The 21225-nt window shown below is 56.8% G+C and overlaps 7 non-coding genes across 7 annotated transcripts; all 7 read right to left on the minus strand.

Moving 5' to 3' along the window:
• Positions 1-2249: 2249 nt before the first annotated feature.
• LOC133086343 (small nucleolar RNA SNORD116) lies at positions 2250-2342 on the minus strand. The gene has a single exon (XR_009700099.1). It is a non-coding gene; the product is annotated as a small nucleolar RNA SNORD116 (small nucleolar RNA).
• A 2695-nt stretch (positions 2343-5037) lies between these two features.
• LOC133086344 (small nucleolar RNA SNORD116) lies at positions 5038-5130 on the minus strand. The gene has a single exon (XR_009700100.1). It is a non-coding gene; the product is annotated as a small nucleolar RNA SNORD116 (small nucleolar RNA).
• Positions 5131-7825: 2695 nt separating this feature from the next.
• LOC133086345 (small nucleolar RNA SNORD116) lies at positions 7826-7918 on the minus strand. The gene has a single exon (XR_009700101.1). It is a non-coding gene; the product is annotated as a small nucleolar RNA SNORD116 (small nucleolar RNA).
• A 2695-nt stretch (positions 7919-10613) lies between these two features.
• Positions 10614-10706, minus strand: LOC133086347 (small nucleolar RNA SNORD116). The gene has a single exon (XR_009700103.1). It is a non-coding gene; the product is annotated as a small nucleolar RNA SNORD116 (small nucleolar RNA).
• A 2695-nt stretch (positions 10707-13401) lies between these two features.
• LOC133086202 (small nucleolar RNA SNORD116) lies at positions 13402-13494 on the minus strand. Its single transcript, XR_009699964.1, has one exon. It is a non-coding gene; the product is annotated as a small nucleolar RNA SNORD116 (small nucleolar RNA).
• A 2673-nt stretch (positions 13495-16167) lies between these two features.
• Positions 16168-16260, minus strand: LOC133086203 (small nucleolar RNA SNORD116). The gene has a single exon (XR_009699965.1). It is a non-coding gene; the product is annotated as a small nucleolar RNA SNORD116 (small nucleolar RNA).
• Positions 16261-18932: 2672 nt separating this feature from the next.
• LOC133086204 (small nucleolar RNA SNORD116) lies at positions 18933-19025 on the minus strand. Its single transcript, XR_009699966.1, has one exon. It is a non-coding gene; the product is annotated as a small nucleolar RNA SNORD116 (small nucleolar RNA).
• Positions 19026-21225: the final 2200 nt, after the last annotated feature.

Below are 21225 nucleotides of genomic sequence, written 5' to 3' on the forward strand. Positions count from 1 at the left end.
CCTGCTTTCCAAGTACCACTATCCATTACCGAAAACTGATTGTGTGTCTCACAGCATGACTGGAGGAAATTAGGCACGTACATTGGTCGGTGTGTCAGACACTGTATCTGTGTATTCACGTGAGTGGGCGTGTGTGACTGTGACTGCGCACGAGGATGCGCTTGTGGGTTCCTGTGCGTGGCGCTGAATACGCGTCTTGGTCTCTGGGTGTCGCTGTGGCCCTCTGCAGACACCTCCAACAGTAAACGCCACAGTTTATACACAGCACCCTGGTTGGACCCCCAACTGAAAGGAAAAGGAGAAAGACCCCTGTCAGCTTCAAGAGGCCGCATGCGAAGTTTAACGCCCAGGGGCTGCTGAAATAGGTCACAGACTCCCGCTCTCCCACAGCCACGCCTTCTGACCAAAGCACAAAGACTGGACGAGACCTGCCTCCCGGCCGTGGGTGTCACATCTACGTGGACCTGGAGACCCTGCCACCTACAAGCACATCTGATGTGCCCTTGGGGTCACTCCCAGCACTCCCAGAAGCAAGGGAACCTCCCATGGGGGGGCTGACTCCGACCTGCAGTTGCCTACAGGCAAGATGCAGCCCGGCACTACTCAAGGGGCTAACGAACTTCGGCCCAAGTGCCTCTTCTCGCCAACTAGACCATATCACTTGCCGTGACCCCGTGGGAATGCCCACAACGGGAAGTGTTGGGCTTCAGCAACCAGGACACAGGTTGGGACCTGACAGCGGAAATTAGGCCACCTTCCCGGCCACGTATCGGCAAGCTTCCAACTGGCAGGTTTCGCGGCCCAGACCACTGAGGAAACGCTCAAACGCTTCACAGCCTCGTCCTAAGTGCCCTCCTGCTGCCTGCAGGGCGACTCAACCCTACTTGAAGCCACAGACGTCATGCGAACACGGGGACACTGAACACCAGGGAAGACAGACCGCAAGCCTGTCTGCTTTGATGAGGCCCACGGCACCGCATGCATCCTGGCAATTCTCCACTGCCACAGCGACACTACCGAGGAACTCACAGTGATCAAAGGCACTGTCCCCGAGGACCACAGACAGACTTTCAATGGAAGACCTCTGCCATGCGAGGGGACTTGGAAGCCTGAAAGGGAAAGGTGGTTGGCCACGGCAGGGCACCTGGCAGGGCAACTGTGTCCCCATCTCTTCCCGGCCAATGGACTGCTCCGGATAAAGCTCTGGCTCTTCGAACGGCCTGCATGCCACATGGGCCGGCCGCGTCATGCCCTCCGGGAGAAACACTATCGCTTTGCACATTCCCAAAAGAAGGAACAAAACGACCAAAGGGCTTGTTCCCATAACTCACCTACCCCCAAGGAGGCCGGCACAGATGCCTCAGCATGTCCATCTTCTCTACGTCCCGCAAGACACCCGTGTGGAGTCACTCCTCCGGAAATGGGATCGCAACTCTACACAGGTTACCTACCTCACTACATCCTCATGAACTGCCAAGCCATCCCCTCCATAGGCAGCTGATGCCAGCCCTTCACGAACAAGACACATCCTCGGGAAGCTGAGGCCAGCACCTGCAACCCAATGATGACAGCCCATCCCACGACATTACATAGGACGTGTCCTCATGATACCTTAACTTTCTCTCCAGGCCCCCAGCCACCACACAGGCTTAAATGCAGCACTCGATCCTCAGCCCACTCCACGATGATCCACTTAGCACCAACAGTGTGCCGGCAGCTTCAGCAGAGGAGCTGAAAGGGGCAGCCCCGTGGCCTAGTCCATCGGCCCCCTTCTGCCATCGCTCAACTCCAGCCCACCCCTGCTCACTGCTCCAGCCCCACCGGGCACTCAGGAACCTCACCACACCACACACAACATCACAGAGGGCCTCAGGCCTGGCCTGAGGCTCCAGGCTCCAACCAGGGAAGCTTGCTCACTTTGGCTTCCAGAATCAGCCTCCGAAGCGGCATGCACAAAGCGTGATCCTGGCCAAAACACACCTCTCCAAGCTGCAAGCTCACTGGGCCTCCACCAGCACACGCTCCGACTCTGAAGACTAGCAGGAGAGCCTGCCCCCTTGTATTCCCTCAGCGGTCTTTTAGCAGGGACCGGGGATTCATAGATGACCCAGCTTATGGGCAGACACGGTCGACCCTCACACAGGAGTCCCTCCAATGCTGGAGCCCTTAGTGGTGTTTGCATGCCTGTCAGCAGGGGACGTCGGCCCTCACTCCTAACTGTCCCATACCCCCGAGAGAGGAAACGTGCTGGACCTCAGTTTCGATAAGGAGACGGTAGAGCGTTCTCACTCATTTTGTTCAGATTTTCCAAGGAATGCATACAAGGGTGTCATCATCGATCCAAGCACATGCTGGGACGCTGCAGAACACAAACGGGCAGGCCGTGGGGCTCTGCAGAGGAGCCATGACCCGGAAGTACTCCAACAGCCTGGGGAATCCACAGTCTTCAGGCCACTCAGCAAGACCAACAATCAATCCACTCTTGCAGCCACTGGGCCCATCTGATGAAAACCTAATATCCAATGGCACATTTTAGTATGGGTGAATGCATACCGTCCTGAGTTATCCACAGCCACGCTCAGCAACGTGCGCCCGCCCCACTTTTTCCAGTTCTCCTTAGGACATCCAGTCATCAGACAACGCGAAGGTCTTCTTGTCTTTGCCGACGGCCAGCCTTGCCCTGCAGCTGCACCTGAGAAGTGGACAGAAATCATGCAGGCTTCTGAATTGCACCACGGTTCAGAGAACATGATTCTTGCGAACACTTACCTTGCCGTGAGCCCAGAACCTGCTTTCCAAGTACCACTATCCATTACCGAAAACTGATTGCGTGTCTCACAGCATGACTGGAGGAAGTTAGGCACGTACATTGGTCGGTGTGTCAGACACTGTATCTGTGTATTCACGTGAGTGGGCGTGTGTGACTGTGACTGCGCACGAGGATGCGCTTGTGGGTTCCTGTGCGTGGCGCTGAATACGCGTCTTGGTCTCTGGGTGTCGCTGTGGCCCTCTGCAGACACCTCCAACAGTAAACGCCACAGTTTATACACAGCACCCTGGTTGGACCCCCAACTGAAAGGAAAAGGAGAAAGACCCCTGTCAGCTTCAAGAGGCCGCATGCGAAGTTTAACGCCCAGGGGCTGCTGAAATAGGTCACAGACTCCCGCTCTCCCACAGCCACGCCTTCTGACCAAAGCACAAAGACTGGACGAGACCTGCCTCCCGGCCGTGGGTGTCACATCTACGTGGACCTGGAGACCCTGCCACCTACAAGCACATCTGATGTGCCCTTGGGGTCACTCCCAGCGCTCCCAGAAGCAAGGGAACCTCCCATGGGGGGGCTGACTCCGACCTGCAGTTGCCTACAGGCAAGATGCAGCCCGGCACTACTCAAGGGGCTAACGAACTTCGGCCCAAGTGCCTCTTCTCGCCAACTAGACCATATCACTTTCCGTGACCCCGTGGGAATGCCCACAACGGGAAGTGTTGGGCTTCAGCAACCAGGACACAGGTTGGGACCTGACAGCGGAAATTAGGCCACCTTCCCGGCCACGTATCGGCAAGCTTCCAACTGGCAGGTTTCGCGGCCCAGACCACTGAGGAAACGCTCAAACGCTTCACAGCCTCGTCCTAAGCGCCCTCCTGCTGCCTGCAGGGCGACTCAACCCTACTTGAAGCCACAGACATCATGCGAACACGGGGACACTGAACACCAGGGAAGACAGACCGCAAGCCTGTCTGCTTTGATGAGGCCCACGGCACCGCATGCATCCTGGCAATTCTCCACTGCCACAGCGACACTACCGAGGAACTCACAGTGATCAAAGGCACTGTCCCCGAGGACCACAGACAGACTTTCAATGGAAGACCTCTGCCATGCGAGGGGACTTGGAAGCCTGAAAGGGAAAGGTGGTTGGCCACGGCAGGGCACCTGGCAGGGCAACTGTGTCCCCATCTCTTCCCGGCCAATGGACTGCTCCGGATAAAGCTCTGGCTCTTCGAACGGCCTGCATGCCACATGGGCCGGCCGCGTCATGCCCTCCGGGAGAAACACTATCGCTTTGCACATTCCCAAAAGAAGGAACAAAACGACCAAAGGGCTTGTTCCCATAACTCACCTACCCCCAAGGAGGCCGGCACAGATGCCTCAGCATGTCCATCTTCTCTACGTCCCGCAAGACACCCGTGTGGAGTCACTCCTCCGGAAATGGGATCGCAACTCTACACAGGTTACCTACCTCACTACATCCTCATGAACTGCCAAAGCCATCCCCTCCATAGGCAGCTGATGCCAGCCCTTCACGAACAAGACACATCCTCGGGAAGCTGAGGCCAGCACCTGCAACCCAATGATGACAGCCCATCCCACGACATTACATAGGACGTGTCCTCATGATACCTTAACTTTCTCTCCAGGCCCCCAGCCACCACACAGGCTTAAATGCAGCACTCGATCCTCAGCCCACTCCACGATGATCCACTTAGCACCAACAGTGTGCCGGCAGCTTCAGCAGAGGAGCTGAAAGGGGCAGCCCCGTGGCCTAGTCCATCGGCCCCCTTCTGCCATCGCTCAACTCCAGCCCACCCCTGCTCACTGCTCCAGCCCCACCGGGCACTCAGGAACCTCACCACACCACACACAACATCACAGAGGGCCTCAGGCCTGGCCTGAGGCTCCAGGCTCCAACCAGGGAAGCTTGCTCACTTTGGCTTCCAGAATCAACCTCCGAAGCGCCATGCACAAAGCGTGATCCTGGCCAAAACACACCTCTCCAAGCTGCAAGCTCACTGGGCCTCCACCAGCACACGCTCCGACTCTGAAGACTAGCAGGAGAGCCTGCCCCCTTGTATTCCCTCAGCGGTCTTTTAGCAGGGACCGGGGATTCATAGATGACCCAGCTTATGGGCAGACACGGTCGACCCTCACACAGGAGTCCCTCCAATGCTGGAGCCCTTAGTGGTGTTTGCATGCCTGTCAGCAGGGGACGTCGGCCCTCACTCCTAACTGTCCCATACCCCCGAGAGAGGAAACGTGCTGGACCTCAGTTTCGATAAGGAGACGGTAGAGCGTTCTCACTCATTTTGTTCAGATTTTCCAAGGAATGCATACAAGGGTGTCATCATCGATCCAAGCACATGCTGGGACGCTGCAGAACACAAACGGGCAGGCCGTGGGGCTCTGCAGAGGAGCCATGACCCGGAAGTACTCCAACAGCCTGGGGAATCCACAGTCTTCAGGCCACTCAGCAAGACCAACAATCAATCCACTCTTGCAGCCACTGGGCCCATCTGATGAAAACCTAATATCCAATGGCACATTTTAGTATGGGTGAATGCATACCGTCCTGAGTTATCCACAGCCACGCTCAGCAACGTGCGCCCGCCCCACTTTTTCCAGTTCTCCTTAGGACATCCAGTCATCAGACAACGCGAAGGTCTTCTTGTCTTTGCCGACGGCCAGCCTTGCCCTGCAGCTGCACCTGAGAAGTGGACAGAAATCATGCAGGCTTCTGAATTGCACCACGGTTCAGAGAACATGATTCTTGCGAACACTTACCTTGGCGTGAGCCCAGAACCTGCTTTCCAAGTACCACTATCCATTACCGAAAACTGATTGCGTGTCTCACAGCATGACTGGAGGAAGTTAGGCACGTACATTGGTCGGTGTGTCAGACACTGTATCTGTGTATTCACGTGAGTGGGCGTGTGTGACTGTGACTGCGCACGAGGATGCGCTTGTGGGTTCCTGTGCGTGGCGCTGAATACGCGTCTTGGTCTCTGGGTGTCGCTGTGGCCCTCTGCAGACACCTCCAACAGTAAACGCCACAGTTTATACACAGCACCCTGGTTGGACCCCCAACTGAAAGGAAAAGGAGAAAGACCCCTGTCAGCTTCAAGAGGCCGCATGCGAAGTTTAACGCCCAGGGGCTGCTGAAATAGGTCACAGACTCCCGCTCTCCCACAGCCACGCCTTCTGACCAAAGCACAAAGACTGGACGAGACCTGCCTCCCGGCCGTGGGTGTCACATCTACGTGGACCTGGAGACCCTGCCACCTACAAGCACATCTGATGTGCCCTTGGGGTCACTCCCAGCGCTCCCAGAAGCAAGGGAACCTCCCATGGGGGGGCTGACTCCGACCTGCAGTTGCCTACAGGCAAGATGCAGCCCGGCACTACTCAAGGGGCTAACGAACTTCGGCCCAAGTGCCTCTTCTCGCCAACTAGACCATATCACTTTCCGTGACCCCGTGGGAATGCCCACAACGGGAAGTGTTGGGCTTCAGCAACCAGGACACAGGTTGGGACCTGACAGCGGAAATTAGGCCACCTTCCCGGCCACGTATCGGCAAGCTTCCAACTGGCAGGTTTCGCGGCCCAGACCACTGAGGAAACGCTCAAACGCTTCACAGCCTCGTCCTAAGTGCCCTCCTGCTGCCTGCAGGGCGACTCAACCCTACTTGAAGCCACAGACGTCATGCGAACACGGGGACACTGAACACCAGGGAAGACAGACCGCAAGCCTGTCTGCTTTGATGAGGCCCACGGCACCGCATGCATCCTGGCAATTCTCCACTGCCACAGCGACACTACCGAGGAACTCACAGTGATCAAAGGCACTGTCCCCGAGGACCACAGACAGACTTTCAATGGAAGACCTCTGCCATGCGAGGGGACTTGGAAGCCTGAAAGGGAAAGGTGGTTGGCCACGGCAGGGCACCTGGCAGGGCAACTGTGTCCCCATCTCTTCCCGGCCAATGGACTGCTCCGGATAAAGCTCTGGCTCTTCGAACGGCCTGCATGCCACATGGGCCGGCCGCGTCATGCCCTCCGGGAGAAACACTATCGCTTTGCACATTCCCAAAAGAAGGAACAAAACGACCAAAGGGCTTGTTCCCATAACTCACCTACCCCCAAGGAGGCCGGCACAGATGCCTCAGCATGTCCATCTTCTCTACGTCCCGCAAGACACCCGTGTGGAGTCACTCCTCCGGAAATGGGATCGCAACTCTACACAGGTTACCTACCTCACTACATCCTCATGAACTGCCAAAGCCATCCCCTCCATAGGCAGCTGATGCCAGCCCTTCACGAACAAGACACATCCTCGGGAAGCTGAGGCCAGCACCTGCAACCCAATGATGACAGCCCATCCCACGACATTACATAGGACGTGTCCTCATGATACCTTAACTTTCTCTCCAGGCCCCCAGCCACCACACAGGCTTAAATGCAGCACTCGATCCTCAGCCCACTCCACGATGATCCACTTAGCACCAACAGTGTGCCGGCAGCTTCAGCAGAGGAGCTGAAAGGGGCAGCCCCGTGGCCTAGTCCATCGGCCCCCTTCTGCCATCGCTCAACTCCAGCCCACCCCTGCTCACTGCTCCAGCCCCACCGGGCACTCAGGAACCTCACCACACCACACACAACATCACAGAGGGCCTCAGGCCTGGCCTGAGGCTCCAGGCTCCAACCAGGGAAGCTTGCTCACTTTGGCTTCCAGAATCAACCTCCGAAGCGCCATGCACAAAGCGTGATCCTGGCCAAAACACACCTCTCCAAGCTGCAAGCTCACTGGGCCTCCACCAGCACACGCTCCGACTCTGAAGACTAGCAGGAGAGCCTGCCCCCTTGTATTCCCTCAGCGGTCTTTTAGCAGGGACCGGGGATTCATAGATGACCCAGCTTATGGGCAGACACGGTCGACCCTCACACAGGAGTCCCTCCAATGCTGGAGCCCTTAGTGGTGTTTGCATGCCTGTCAGCAGGGGACGTCGGCCCTCACTCCTAACTGTCCCATACCCCCGAGAGAGGAAACGTGCTGGACCTCAGTTTCGATAAGGAGACGGTAGAGCGTTCTCACTCATTTTGTTCAGATTTTCCAAGGAATGCATACAAGGGTGTCATCATCGATCCAAGCACATGCTGGGACGCTGCAGAACACAAACGGGCAGGCCGTGGGGCTCTGCAGAGGAGCCATGACCCGGAAGTACTCCAACAGCCTGGGGAATCCACAGTCTTCAGGCCACTCAGCAAGACCAACAATCAATCCACTCTTGCAGCCACTGGGCCCATCTGATGAAAACCTAATATCCAATGGCACATTTTAGTATGGGTGAATGCATACCGTCCTGAGTTATCCACAGCCACGCTCAGCAACGTGCGCCCGCCCCACTTTTTCCAGTTCTCCTTAGGACATCCAGTCATCAGACAACGCGAAGGTCTTCTTGTCTTTGCCGACGGCCAGCCTTGCCCTGCAGCTGCACCTGAGAAGTGGACAGAAATCATGCAGGCTTCTGAATTGCACCACGGTTCAGAGAACATGATTCTTGCGAACACTTACCTTGGCGTGAGCCCAGAACCTGCTTTCCAAGTACCACTATCCATTACCGAAAACTGATTGCGTGTCTCACAGCATGACTGGAGGAAGTTAGGCACGTACATTGGTCGGTGTGTCAGACACTGTATCTGTGTATTCACGTGAGTGGGCGTGTGTGACTGTGACTGCGCACGAGGATGCGCTTGTGGGTTCCTGTGCGTGGCGCTGAATACGCGTCTTGGTCTCTGGGTGTCGCTGTGGCCCTCTGCAGACACCTCCAACAGTAAACGCCACAGTTTATACACAGCACCCTGGTTGGACCCCCAACTGAAAGGAAAAGGAGAAAGACCCCTGTCAGCTTCAAGAGGCCGCATGCGAAGTTTAACGCCCAGGGGCTGCTGAAATAGGTCACAGACTCCCGCTCTCCCACAGCCACGCCTTCTGACCAAAGCACAAAGACTGGACGAGACCTGCCTCCCGGCCGTGGGTGTCACATCTACGTGGACCTGGAGACCCTGCCACCTACAAGCACATCTGATGTGCCCTTGGGGTCACTCCCAGCGCTCCCAGAAGCAAGGGAACCTCCCATGGGGGGGCTGACTCCGACCTGCAGTTGCCTACAGGCAAGATGCAGCCCGGCACTACTCAAGGGGCTAACGAACTTCGGCCCAAGTGCCTCTTCTCGCCAACTAGACCATATCACTTTCCGTGACCCCGTGGGAATGCCCACAACGGGAAGTGTTGGGCTTCAGCAACCAGGACACAGGTTGGGACCTGACAGCGGAAATTAGGCCACCTTCCCGGCCACGTATCGGCAAGCTTCCAACTGGCAGGTTTCGCGGCCCAGACCACTGAGGAAACGCTCAAACGCTTCACAGCCTCGTCCTAAGCGCCCTCCTGCTGCCTGCAGGGCGACTCAACCCTACTTGAAGCCACAGACGTCATGCGAACACGGGGACACTGAACACCAGGGAAGACAGACCGCAAGCCTGTCTGCTTTGATGAGGCCCACGGCACCGCATGCATCCTGGCAATTCTCCACTGCCACAGCGACACTACCGAGGAACTCACAGTGATCAAAGGCACTGTCCCCGAGGACCACAGACAGACTTTCAATGGAAGACCTCTGCCATGCGAGGGGACTTGGAAGCCTGAAAGGGAAAGGTGGTTGGCCACGGCAGGGCACCTGGCAGGGCAACTGTGTCCCCATCTCTTCCCGGCCAATGGACTGCTCCGGATAAAGCTCTGGCTCTTCGAACGGCCTGCATGCCACATGGGCCGGCTGCGTCATGCCCTCCGGGAGAAACACTATCGCTTTGCACATTCCCAAAAGAAGGAACAAAACGACCAAAGGGCTTGTTCCCATAACTCACCTACCCCCAAGGAGGCCGGCACAGATGCCTCAGCATGTCCATCTTCTCTACGTCCCGCAAGACACCCGTGTGGAGTCACTCCTCCGGAAATGGGATCGCAACTCTACACAGGTTACCTACCTCACTACATCCTCATGAACTGCCAAAGCCATCCCCTCCATAGGCAGCTGATGCCAGCCCTTCACGAACAAGACACATCCTCGGGAAGCTGAGGCCAGCACCTGCAACCCAATGATGACAGCCCATCCCACGACATTACATAGGACGTGTCCTCATGATACCTTAACTTTCTCTCCAGGCCCCCAGCCACCACACAGGCTTAAATGCAGCACTCGATCCTCAGCCCACTCCACGATGATCCACTTAGCACCAACAGTGTGCCGGCAGCTTCAGCAGAGGAGCTGAAAGGGGCAGCCCCGTGGCCTAGTCCATCGGCCCCCTTCTGCCATCGCTCAACTCCAGCCCACCCCTGCTCACTGCTCCAGCCCCACCGGGCACTCAGGAACCTCACCACACCACACACAACATCACAGAGGGCCTCAGGCCTGGCCTGAGGCTCCAGGCTCCAACCAGGGAAGCTTGCTCACTTTGGCTTCCAGAATCAACCTCCGAAGCGCCATGCACAAAGCGTGATCCTGGCCAAAACACACCTCTCCAAGCTGCAAGCTCACTGGGCCTCCACCAGCACACGCTCCGACTCTGAAGACTAGCAGGAGAGCCTGCCCCCTTGTATTCCCTCAGCGGTCTTTTAGCAGGGACCGGGGATTCATAGATGACCCAGCTTATGGGCAGACACGGTCGACCCTCACACAGGAGTCCCTCCAATGCTGGAGCCCTTAGTGGTGTTTGCATGCCTGTCAGCAGGGGACGTCGGCCCTCACTCCTAACTGTCCCATACCCCCGAGAGAGGAAACGTGCTGGACCTCAGTTTCGATAAGGAGACGGTAGAGCGTTCTCACTCATTTTGTTCAGATTTTCCAAGGAATGCATACAAGGGTGTCATCATCGATCCAAGCACATGCTGGGACGCTGCAGAACACAAACGGGCAGGCCGTGGGGCTCTGCAGAGGAGCCATGACCCGGAAGTACTCCAACAGCCTGGGGAATCCACAGTCTTCAGGCCACTCAGCAAGACCAACAATCAATCCACTCTTGCAGCCACTGGGCCCATCTGATGAAAACCTAATATCCAATGGCACATTTTAGTATGGGTGAATGCATACCGTCCTGAGTTATCCACAGCCACGCTCAGCAACGTGCGCCCGCCCCACTTTTTCCAGTTCTCCTTAGGACATCCAGTCATCAGACAACGCGAAGGTCTTCTTGTCTTTGCCGACGGCCAGCCTTGCCCTGCAGCTGCACCTGAGAAGTGGACAGAAATCATGCAGGCTTCTGAATTGCACCACGGTTCAGAGAACATGATTCTTGCGAACACTTACCTTGCCGTGAGCCCAGAACCTGCTTTCCAAGTACCACTATCCATTACCGAAAACTGATTGCGTGTCTCACAGCATGACTGGAGGAAGTTAGGCACGTACATTGGTCGGTGTGTCAGACACTGTATCTGTGTATTCACGTGAGTGGGCGTGTGTGACTGTGACTGCGCACGAGGATGCGCTTGTGGGTTCCTGTGCGTGGCGCTGAATACGCGTCTTGGTCTCTGGGTGTCGCTGTGGCCCTCTGCAGACACCTCCAACAGTAAACGCCACAGTTTATACACAGCACCCTGGTTGGACCCCCAACTGAAAGGAAAAGGAGAAAGACCCCTGTCAGCTTCAAGAGGCCGCATGCGAAGTTTAACGCCCAGGGGCTGCTGAAATAGGTCACAGACTCCCGCTCTCCCACAGCCACGCCTTCTGACCAAAGCACAAAGACTGGACGAGACCTGCCTCCCGGCCGTGGGTGTCACATCTACGTGGACCTGGAGACCCTGCCACCTACAAGCACATCTGATGTGCCCTTGGGGTCACTCCCAGCGCTCCCAGAAGCAAGGGAACCTCCCATGGGGGGGCTGACTCCGACCTGCAGTTGCCTACAGGCAAGATGCAGCCCGGCACTACTCAAGGGGCTAACGAACTTCGGCCCAAGTGCCTCTTCTCGCCAACTAGACCATATCACTTTCCGTGACCCCGTGGGAATGCCCACAACGGGAAGTGTTGGGCTTCAGCAACCAGGACACAGGTTGGGACCTGACAGCGGAAATTAGGCCACCTTCCCGGCCACGTATCGGCAAGCTTCCAACTGGCAGGTTTCGCGGCCCAGACCACTGAGGAAACGCTCAAACGCTTCACAGCCTCGTCCTAAGTGCCCTCCTGCTGCCTGCAGGGCGACTCAACCCTACTTGAAGCCACAGACGTCATGCGAACACGGGGACACTGAACACCAGGGAAGACAGACCGCAAGCCTGTCTGCTTTGATGAGGCCCACGGCACTGCATGCATCCTGGCAATTCTCCACTGCCACAGCGACACTACCGAGGAACTCACAGTGATCAAAGGCACTGTCCCCGAGGACCACAGACAGACTTTCAATGGAAGACCTCTGCCATGCGAGGGGACTTGGAAGCCTGAAAGGGAAAGGTGGTTGGCCACGGCAGGGCACCTGGCAGGGCAACTGTGTCCCCATCTCTTCCCGGCCAATGGACTGCTCCGGATAAAGCTCTGGCTCTTCGAACGGCCTGCATGCCACATGGGCCGGCCGCGTCATGCCCTCCGGGAGAAACACTATCGCTTTGCACATTCCCAAAAGAAGGAACAAAACGACCAAAGGGCTTGTTCCCATAACTCACCTACCCCCAAGGAGGCCGGCACAGATGCCTCAGCATGTCCATCTTCTCTACGTCCCGCAAGACACCCGTGTGGAGTCACTCCTCCGGAAATGGGATCGCAACTCTACACAGGTTACCTACCTCACTACATCCTCATGAACTGCCAAAGCCATCCCCTCCATAGGCAGCTGATGCCAGCCCTTCACGAACAAGACACATCCTCGGGAAGCTGAGGCCAGCACCTGCAACCCAATGATGACAGCCCATCCCACGACATTACATAGGACGTGTCCTCATGATACCTTAACTTTCTCTCCAGGCCCCCAGCCACCACACAGGCTTAAATGCAGCACTCGATCCTCAGCCCACTCCACGATGATCCACTTAGCACCAACAGTGTGCCGGCAGCTTCAGCAGAGGAGCTGAAAGGGGCAGCCCCGTGGCCTAGTCCATCGGCCCCCTTCTGCCATCGCTCAACTCCAGCCCACCCCTGCTCACTGCTCCAGCCCCACCGGGCACTCAGGAACCTCACCACACCACACACAACATCACAGAGGGCCTCAGGCCTGGCCTGAGGCTCCAGGCTCCAACCAGGGAAGCTTGCTCACTTTGGCTTCCAGAATCAACCTCCGAAGCGCCATGCACAAAGCGTGATCCTGGCCAAAACACACCTCTCCAAGCTGCAAGCTCACTGGGCCTCCACCAGCACACGCTCCGACTCTGAAGACTAGCAGGAGAGCCTGGCCCCTTGTATTCCCTCAGCGGTCTTTTAGCAGGGACCGGGGATTCATAGATGACCCAGCTTATGGGCAGACACGGTCGACCCTCACACAGGAGTCCCTCCAATGCTGGAGCCCTTAGTGGTGTTTGCATGCCTGTCAGCAGGGGACGTCGGCCCTCACTCCTAACTGTCCCATACCCCCGAGAGAGGAAACGTGCTGGACCTCAGTTTCGATGAGGAGACGGTAGAGCGTTCTCACTCATTTTGTTCAGATTTTCCAAGGAATGCATACAAGGGTGTCATCATCGATCCAAGCACATGCTGGGACGCTGCAGAACACAAACGGGCAGGCCGTGGGGCTCTGCAGAGGAGCCATGACCCGGAAGTACTCCAACAGCCTGGGGAATCCACAGTCTTCAGGCCACTCAGCAAGACCAACAATCAATCCACTCTTGCAGCCACTGGGCCCATCTGATGAAAACCTAATATCCAATGGCACATTTTAGTATGGGTGAATGCATACCGTCCTGAGTTATCCACAGCCACGCTCAGCAACGTGCGCCCGCCCCACTTTTTCCAGTTCTCCTTAGGACATCCAGTCATCAGACAACGCGAAGGTCTTCTTGTCTTTGCCGACGGCCAGCCTTGCCCTGCAGCTGCACCTGAGAAGTGGACAGAAATCATGCAGGCTTCTGAATTGCACCACGGTTCAGAGAACATGATTCTTGCGAACACTTACCTTGCCGTGAGCCCAGAACCTGCTTTCCAAGTACCACTATCCATTACCGAAAACTGATTGCGTGTCTCACAGCATGACTGGAGGAAGTTAGGCACGTACATTGGTCGGTGTGCCAGACACTGTATCTGTGTATTCACGTGAGTGGGCGTGTGTGACTGTGACTGCGCACGAGGATGCGCTTGTGGGTTCCTGTGCGTGGCGCTGAATACGCGTCTTGGTCTCTGGGTGTCGCTGTGGCCCTCTGCAGACACCTCCAACAGTAAACGCCATAGTTTATACACAGCACCCTGGTTGGACCCCCAACTGAAAGGAAAAGGAGAAAGACCCCTGTCAGCTTCAAGAGGCCGCATGCGAAGTTTAACGCCCAGGGGCTGCTGAAATAGGTCACAGACTCCCGCTCTCCCACAGCCACGCCTTCTGACCAAAGCACAAAGACTGGACGAGACCTGCCTCCCGGCCGTGGGTGTCACATCTACGTGGACCTGGAGACCCTGCCACCTACAAGCACATCTGATGTGCCCTTGGGGTCACTCCCAGCGCTCCCAGAAGCAAGGGAACCTCCTGCAGTTGCCTACAGGCAAGATGCAGCCCGGCACTACTCAAGGGGCTAACGAACTTCGGCCCAAGTGCCTCTTCTCGCCAACTAGACCATATCACTTTCCGTGACCCCGTGGGAATGCCCACAACGGGAAGTGTTGGGCTTCAGCAACCATGACACAGGTTGGGACCTGACAGCGGAAATTAGGCCACCTTCCCGGCCACGTATTGGCAAGCTTCCAACTGGCAGGTTTCGCGGCCCAGACCACTGAGGAAACGCTCAAACGCTTCACAGCCTCGTCCTAAGTGCCCTCCTGCTGCCTGCAGGGCGACTCAACCCTACTTGAAGCCACAGACGTCATGCGAACACGGGGACACTGAACACCAGGGAAGACAGACCGCAAGCCTGTCTGCTTTGATGAGGCCCACGGCACCGCATGCATCCTGGCAATTCTCCACTGCCACAGCGACACTACCGAGGAACTCACAGTGATCAAAGGCACTGTCCCCGAGGACCACAGACAGACTTTCAATGGAAGACCTCTGCCATGCGAGGGGACTTGGAAGCCTGAAAGGGAAAGGTGGTTGGCCACGGCAGGGCACCTGGCAGGGCAACTGTGTCCCCATCTCTTCCCGGCCAATGGACTGCTCCGGATAAAGCTCTGGCTCTTCGAACGGCCTGCATGCCACATGGGCCGGCCGCGTCATGCCCTCCGGGATAAACACTATCGCTTTGCACATTCCCAAAAGAAGGAACAAAACGACCAAAGGGCTTGTTCCCATAACTCACCTACCCCCAAGGAGGCCGGCACAGATGCCTCAGCATGTCCATCTTCTCTACGTCCCGCAAGACACCCGTGTGGAGTCACTCCTCCGGAAATGGGATCGCAACTCTACACAGGTTACCTACCTCACTACATCCTCATGAACTGCCAAAGCCATCCCCTCCATAGGCAGCTGATGCCAGCCCTTCACGAACAAGACACATCCTCGGGAAGCTGAGGCCAGCACCTGCAACCCAATGATGACAGCCCATCCCACGACATTACATAGGACGTGTCCTCATGATACCTTAACTTTCTCTCCAGGCCCCCAGCCACCACACAGGCTTAAATGCAGCACTCGATCCTCAGCCCACTCCACGATGATCCACTTAGCACCAACAGTGTGCCGGCAGCTTCAGCAGAGGAGCTGAAAGGGGCAGCCCCGTGGCCTAGTCCATCGGCCCCCTTCTGCCATCGCTCAACTCCAGCCCACCCCTGCTCACTGCTCCAGCCCCACCGGGCACTCAGGAACCTCACCACACCACACACAACATCACAGAGGGCCTCAGGCCTGGCCTGAGGCTCCAGGCTCCAACCAGGGAAGCTTGCTCACTTTGGCTTCCAGAATCAACCTCCGAAGCGCCATGCACAAAGCGTGATCCTGGCCAAAACACACCTCTCCAAGCTGCAAGCTCACTGGGCCTCCACCAGCACACGCTCCGACTCTGAAGACTAGCAGGAGAGCCTGGCCCCTTGTATTCCCTCAGCGGTCTTTTAGCAGGGACCGGGGATTCATAGATGACCCAGCTTATGGGCAGACACGGTCGACCCTCACACAGGAGTCCCTCCAATGCTGGAGCCCTTAGTGGTGTTTGCATGCCTGTCAGCAGGGGACGTCGGCCCTCACTCCTAACTGTCCCATACCCCCGAGAGAGGAAACGTGCTGGACCTCAGTTTCGATGAGGAGACGGTAGAGCGTTCTCACTCATTTTGTTCAGATTTTCCAAGGAATGCATACAAGGGTGTCATCATCGATCCAAGCACATGCTGGGACGCTGCAGAACACAAACGGGCAGGCCGTGGGGCTCTGCAGAGGAGCCATGACCCGGAAGTACTCCAACAGCCTGGGGAATCCACAGTCTTCAGGCCACTCAGCAAGACCAACAATCAATCCACTCTTGCAGCCACTGGGCCCATCTGATGAAAACCTAATATCCAATGGCACATTTTAGTATGGGTGAATGCATACCGTCCTGAGTTATCCACAGCCACGCTCAGCAACGTGCGCCCGCCCCACTTTTTCCAGTTCTCCTTAGGACATCCAGTCATCAGACAACGCGAAGGTCTTCTTGTCTTTGCCGACGGCCAGCCTTGCCCTGCAGCTGCACCTGAGAAGTGGACAGAAATCATGCAGGCTTCTGAATTGCACCACGGTTCAGAGAACATGATTCTTGCGAACACTTACCTTGCCGTGAGCCCAGAACCTGCTTTCCAAGTACCACTATCCATTACCGAAAACTGATTGCGTGTCTCACAGCATGACTGGAGGAAGTTAGGCACGTACATTGGTCGGTGTGCCAGACACTGTATCTGTGTATTCACGTGAGTGGGCGTGTGTGACTGTGACTGCGCACGAGGATGCGCTTCTGGGTTCCTGTGCGTGGCGCTGAATACGCGTCTTGGTCTCTGGGTGTCGCTGTGGCCCTCTGCAGACACCTCCAACAGTAAACGCCATAGTTTATACACAGCACCCTGGTTGGACCCCCAACTGAAAGGAAAAGGAGAAAGACCCCTGTCAGCTTCAATAGGCCGCATGCGAAGTTTAACGCCCAGGGGCTGCTGAAATAGGTCACAGACTCCCGCTCTCCCACAGCCACGCCTTCTGACCAAAGCACAAATACTGGACGAGACCTGCCTCCCGGCCGTGGGTGTCACATCTACGTGGACCTGGAGACCCTGCCACCTACAAGCACATCTGATGTGCCCTTGGGGTCACTCCCAGCGCTCCCAGAAGCAAGGGAACCTCCTGCAGTTGCCTACAGGCAAGATGCAGCCCGGCACTACTCAAGGGGCTAACGAACTTCGGCCCAAGTGCCTCTTCTCGCCAACTAGACCATATCACTTTCCGTGACCCCGTGGGAATGCCCACAACGGGAAGTGTTGGGCTTCAGCAACCATGACACAGGTTGGGACCTGACAGCGGAAATTAGGCCACCTTCCCGGCCACGTATCGGCAAGCTTCCAACTGGCAGGTTCGCGGCCCAGACCACTGAGGAAACGCTCAAACGCTTCACAGCCTCGTCCTAAGTGCCCTCCTGCTGCCTGCAGGGCGACTCAACCCTACTTGAAGCCACAGACGTCATGCGAACACGGGGACACTGAACACCAGGGAAGACAGACCGCAAGCCTGTCTGCTTTGATGAGGCCCACGGCACCGCATGCATCCTGGCAATTCTCCACTGCCACAGCGACACTACCGAGGAACTCACAGTGATCAAAGGCACTGTCCCCGAGGACCACAGACAGACTTTCAATGGAAGACCTCTGCCATGCGAGGGGACTTGGAAGCCTGAAAGGGAAAGGTGGTTGGCCACGGCAGGGCACCTGGCAGGGCAACTGTGTCCCCATCTCTTCCCGGCCAATGGACTGCTCCGGATAAAGCTCTGGCTCTTCGAACGGCCTGCATGCCACATGGGCCGGCCGCGTCATGCCCTCCGGGAGAAACACTATCGCTTTGCACATTCCCAAAAGAAGGAACAAAACGACCAAAGGGCTTGTTCCCATAACTCACCTACCCCCAAGGAGGCCGGCACAGATGCCTCAGCATGTCCATCTTCTCTACGTCCCGCAAGACACCCGTGTGGAGTCACTCCTCCGGAAATGGGATCGCAACTCTACACAGGTTACCTACCTCACTACATCCTCATGAACTGCCAAAGCCATCCCCTCCATAGGCAGCTGATGCCAGCCCTTCACGAACAAGACACATCCTCGGGAAGCTGAGGCCAGCACCTGCAACCCAATGATGACAGCCCATCCCACGACATTACATAGGACGTGTCCTCATGATACCTTAACTTTCTCTCCAGGCCCCCAGCCACCACACAGGCTTAAATGCAGCACTCGATCCTCAGCCCACTCCACGATGATCCACTTAGCACCAACAGTGTGCCGGCAGCTTCAGCAGAGGAGCTGAAAGGGGCAGCCCCGTGGCCTAGTCCATCGGCCCCCTTCTGCCATCGCTCAACTCCAGCCCACCCCTGCTCACTGCTCCAGCCCCACCGGGCACTCAGGAACCTCACCACACCACACACAACATCACAGAGGGCCTCAGGCCTGGCCTGAGGCTCCAGGCTCCAACCAGGGAAGCTTGCTCACTTTGGCTTCCAGAATCAACCTCCGAAGCGCCATGCACAAAGCGTGATCCTGGCCAAAACACACCTCTCCAAGCTGCAAGCTCACTGGGCCTCCACCAGCACACGCTCCGACTCTGAAGACTAGCAGGAGAGCCTGGCCCCTTGTATTCCCTCAGCGGTCTTTTAGCAGGGACCGGGGATTCATAGATGACCCAGCTTATGGGCAGACACGGTCGACCCTCACACAGGAGTCCCTCCAATGCTGGAGCCCTTAGTGGTGTTTGCATGCCTGTCAGCAGGGGACGTCGGCCCTCACTCCTAACTGTCCCATACCCCCGAGAGAGGAAACGTGCTGGACCTCAGTTTCGATGAGGAGACGGTAGAGCGTTCTCACTCATTTTGTTCAGATTTTCCAAGGAATGCATACAAGGGTGTCATCATCGATCCAAGCACATGCTGGGACGCTGCAGAACACAAACGGGCAGGCCGTGGGGCTCTGCAGAGGAGCCATGACCCGGAAGTACTCCAACAGCCTGGGGAATCCACAGTCTTCAGGCCACTCAGCAAGACCAACAATCAATCCACTCTTGCAGCCACTGGGCCCATCTGATGAAAACCTAATATCCAATGGCACATTTTAGTATGGGTGAATGCATACCGTCCTGAGTTATCCACAGCCACGCTCAGCAACGTGCGCCCGCCCCACTTTTTCCAGTTCTCCTTAGGACATCCAGTCATCAGACAACGCGAAGGTCTTCTTGTCTTTGCCGACGGCCAGCCTTGCCCTGCAGCTGCACCTGAGAAGTGGACAGAAATCATGCAGGCTTCTGAATTGCACCACGGTTCAGAGAACATGATTCTTGCGAACACTTACCTTGCCGTGAGCCCAGAACCTGCTTTCCAAGTACCACTATCCATTACCGAAAACTGATTGCGTGTCTCACAGCATGACTGGAGGAAGTTAGGCACGTACATTGGTCGGTGTGCCAGACACTGTATCTGTGTATTCACGTGAGTGGGCGTGTGTGACTGTGACTGCGCACGAGGATGCGCTTGTGGGTTCCTGTGCGTGGCGCTGAATACGCGTCTTGGTCTCTGGGTGTCGCTGTGGCCCTCTGCAGACACCTCCAACAGTAAACGCCATAGTTTATACACAGCACCCTGGTTGGACCCCCAACTGAAAGGAAAAGGAGAAAGACCCCTGTCAGCTTCAAGAGGCCGCATGCGAAGTTTAACGCCCAGGGGCTGCTGAAATAGGTCACAGACTCCCGCTCTCCCACAGCCACGCCTTCTGACCAAAGCACAAAGACTGGACGAGACCTGCCTCCCGGCCGTGGGTGTCACATCTACGTGGACCTGGAGACCCTGCCACCTACAAGCACATCTGATGTGCCCTTGGGGTCACTCCCAGCGCTCCCAGAAGCAAGGGAACCTCCTGCAGTTGCCTACAGGCAAGATGCAGCCCGGCACTACTCAAGGGGCTAACGAACTTCGGCCCAAGTGCCTCTTCTCGCCAACTAGACCATATCACTTTCCGTGACCCCGTGGGAATGCCCACAACGGGAAGTGTTGGGCTTCAGCAACCATGACACAGGTTGGGACCTGACAGCGGAAATTAGGCCACCTTCCCGGCCACGTATTGGCAAGCTTCCAACTGGCAGGTTTCGCGGCCCAGACCACTGAGGAAACGCTCAAACGCTTCACAGCCTCGTCCTAAGTGCCCTCCTGCTGCCTGCAGGGCGACTCAACCCTACTTGAAGCCACAGACGTCATGCGAACACGGGGACACTGAACACCAGGGAAGACAGACCGCAAGCCTGTCTGCTTTGATGAGGCCCACGGCACCGCATGCATCCTGGCAATTCTCCACTGCCACAGCGACACTACCGAGGAACTCACAGTGATCAAAGGCACTGTCCCCGAGGACCACAGACAGACTTTCAATGGAAGACCTCTGCCATGCGAGGGGACTTGGAAGCCTGAAAGGGAAAGGTGGTTGGCCACGGCAGGGCACCTGGCAGGGCAACTGTGTCCCCATCTCTTCCCGGCCAATGGACTGCTCCGGATAAAGCTCTGGCTCTTCGAACGGCCTGCATGCCACATGGGCCGGCCGCGTCATGCCCTCCGGGAGAAACACTATCGCTTTGCACATTCCCAAAAGAAGGAACAAAACGACCAAAGGGCTTGTTCCCATAACTCACCTACCCCCAAGGAGGCCGGCACAGATGCCTCAGCATGTCCATCTTCTCTACGTCCCGCAAGACACCCGTGTGGAGTCACTCCTCCGGAAATGGGATCGCAACTCTACACAGGTTACCTACCTCACTACATCCTCATGAACTGCCAAAGCCATCCCCTCCATAGGCAGCTGATGCCAGCCCTTCACGAACAAGACACATCCTCGGGAAGCTGAGGCCAGCACCTGCAACCCAATGATGACAGCCCATCCCACGACATTACATAGGACGTGTCCTCATGATACCTTAACTTTCTCTCCAGGCCCCCAGCCACCACACAGGCTTAAATGCAGCACTCGATCCTCAGCCCACTCCACGATGATCCACTTAGCACCAACAGTGTGCCGGCAGCTTCAGCAGAGGAGCTGAAAGGGGCAGCCCCGTGGCCTAGTCCATCGGCCCCCTTCTGC

Source organism: Eubalaena glacialis, chromosome 2 (genome assembly GCF_028564815.1).
Source record: "Eubalaena glacialis isolate mEubGla1 chromosome 2, mEubGla1.1.hap2.+ XY, whole genome shotgun sequence".
NCBI classification, from domain to species: Eukaryota; Metazoa; Chordata; class Mammalia; order Artiodactyla; family Balaenidae; genus Eubalaena; species Eubalaena glacialis.